Consider the following 2,753-nt stretch of genomic DNA (forward strand, 5'->3'; position numbering starts at 1 on the left):
TGTCCCTATTGTGCTTCATGCTGTAACTCGCATTGCGGGTCAAATGGCTTAAAAGGAGCTCCTGCTCTGATACCAACTGTCATGGGCAAGTAAGCCTATGCAACAAAGCAAACACACACAAAAAGGCAACAAGATGGCACATGAATTAGCAAAAGGCTATTTGTATTGCATTAATCAGTGGTAAGCACAAGCACACAGTACAGTGTCGAGAGGATCTCGTGCTTAACCTTTACACGCTTATGAGCTCACTCGACTACCTACTTCCCCTCAAAGAGTACGTTAAGCTTTTGGGGGAGTGACAATAAAAAACATCAAAAAGGTGAAAAAGCATACTACAATATTATAATAATGCCATTGGCAATCCCCCTTACAAAAGTACATGCATAGCCCACCCATGACACACACTTGGACACTGGAGTGGCGGTTGTAGGCACGGTGGTTGGCACTTGATGGTGCGGCGAAGAGAACACTTGTTACAAGGTGTCATAATGTCACTAGAGGGCCAAATTCGCCCTCATTATTTGCCCCCCCACTCCCGAGCTAAAAGTAACTTGGCAAAGGGAGTAAATTTCTCCATTTGGCCCGTAAGTCGATGAGCTCGTAAGCACTAAGTCAATTCCTTAGACTTTGGGAGCGACTCGCAGTCCACTCCTTTATTTTGCCCATGCCGAAGAGGCAACTAGGTTTTACGCGGTGAGATCTCTATGAGGTGTCGGGCTGACCAGGTGTCAGGCTGGCCGGGTGCTAAGATGCCTGTGAGGTGTCGGGCTGACCGGGTGTCGAGTTGCTTGTAAGGTGTCGGGCTAACTGGGTGTCGAGCTGCCTATGAGGTGTCGGGCTAACCGGGTGCCGAGCTGCCTGTGAGGTGTCGGACTGACCGGGTGCCGAGTTGCCTGTGAGGGGTCAGGCTGACCGGGTGCTGAGCTGCCTGTGAGGCGTCAGGGTCTCTGCAAGTTCGATACTATAGCCCTTAGGCTCTAGGAGCGACTTGTAGTCCACTCCTGGACTTTTCCCATGCCGAAGAGGTGACTGGGTCTTAAGCATTATTGTGACCCTTAGGCTTTGGGAGCGACTTGTAGTCCACTCCTGAACTTTTCTCATGCCGAAGAGGCAATTGGGTCTTTAAGCAGTATTGTGGCCCTTAGGCTTTGGGAGCGACTTGTGGTCCACTCCTGAACTTTGCCCATGCCGAAGAGGCAACTGGGTCTTTAAGCAGTATTGGCCACAATACTGAACTTGCCCAGGCCGAAGAGGCAACTGGGTCTTTAAGTAGTATTGTGGCCCTTAGGCTTTGGGAGCGACTTGTAGTCCACTCCTTGATTTTGCCCATGCCGAAGAGGCAACTAGGTTTTATGTGGTAAGATCTCTGTGAGCTGTCGGACTGACTAGGTGCCAGGCTACCTATGAGGTGTCAGGATGACCGAGTGTCGAGCTGCCTGTGAGGTGTCGGGTTGACCAGGTGCCAAGCTGCTTGTGAGGTGTCGGGCTGACTGGGTGTCGAGCTGCTTGTGAGGTGTCGGGCTGATCGGGTGCTGAGTTGCCTGTGAGGCATCGGGGTCTCTGCCAGTTCGGCACTGTAGCCCTTAGGCTCTGGGAGCGACTTGTAGTCCACTCCTGGACTTTTCCCATGCTGAAGAGGTGACTGGGTCTTAAGCAGTATTGGCCCTTAGGCTTTGTAAGTGACTTATGGTCCACTCCTGAACTGTGCCCATGCCAAAGAGGTGATTGGTCATGAGCAGTATCGTGGCCCTTAGGCTTTGGGAGTGACTCATAGTCCACTCCTGAACTTTGCCCATGCCGAAGAGGCGACTGGGTCTTAAGTGCCCATGCCAAGGAGGCGATTGGGACTTGGTTGCCCATGCCGAAGAGGCAAATGGGTCTTAAGTGATGAGGAAGTCTTTTATCAGTTCGTCAATTCGCGCCTGGGCCAGGTCGTGCCAGGTCGGCGCATGTGCCAGGCTGCCAGGCCGCGCGCAGGCTGCGCCGGGCCGCTAGGCCGTGCGCAGGCCGCGCCACGATGCCAGGCCATGCGCAGGCCGCTAAGCCGTATGCAAGCCACGTCAGGTCACGCACAGCCCGTGCCAGGCCGCCGAGGGGGCACCTTAGAGCTATGAAGCAAGAGCTTCAGTTTCTAAAATGGTTTGGACTTAGTTTTCTGGTTGAAGAGAACTTAGCTTTTTGTAAGATAAGAACTTAGCTTTTTGTTGGATGAGAACTTAGCTTTTTGTAGCGTGTTCCCACAGACGATGCCAATTGATGTAATGGTTTTTGGTCACGTATCAATTTTTTTGGCTAAGTACCTTGTCAGCTCGTCTACTCCCCAGTAGCCTGTGACTCAGGGGTTGAAGTAGAGCTCCCTAGTGGCGAACTGCCTGGTGAAGAGATACCTAGTGGCGAACTGCATGGTGGTGAACTACCTTGATGAGCTACTTGGAGGTGAGCTACCTTGATGAGCTGCCTGGTAGTGAGCTACCTTGATGGGCTGCCTGGTGGTGAGCTACCTTGATGAGCTGCCTGGTGGTGAGCTACCTTGATGGGTTGCCTAGTGGTGAGCTACCTTGATGAGCTGCTTGGTGGTGAGCTACCTTGGTGAGCTGCCTGGTGGTGAGCTACCTTGATGGGCTGCCTGGTGGTGAGCTACCTTGATGCCGAGCTCCCTGGTGGTGAGGTGAGCTACCTTGATGAGCTTTGTTGCTCTTTTAGAGGTTTGCAAGGAACCAGATGTCAGAGGACCTTGGGGTGTTTACCGGCGA

Source organism: Nelumbo lutea, chromosome 1 (genome assembly GCF_056320005.1).
Source record: "Nelumbo lutea isolate HS-2025 chromosome 1, American lotus-T2T, whole genome shotgun sequence".
Taxonomy (NCBI): Eukaryota; Viridiplantae; Streptophyta; class Magnoliopsida; order Proteales; family Nelumbonaceae; genus Nelumbo; species Nelumbo lutea.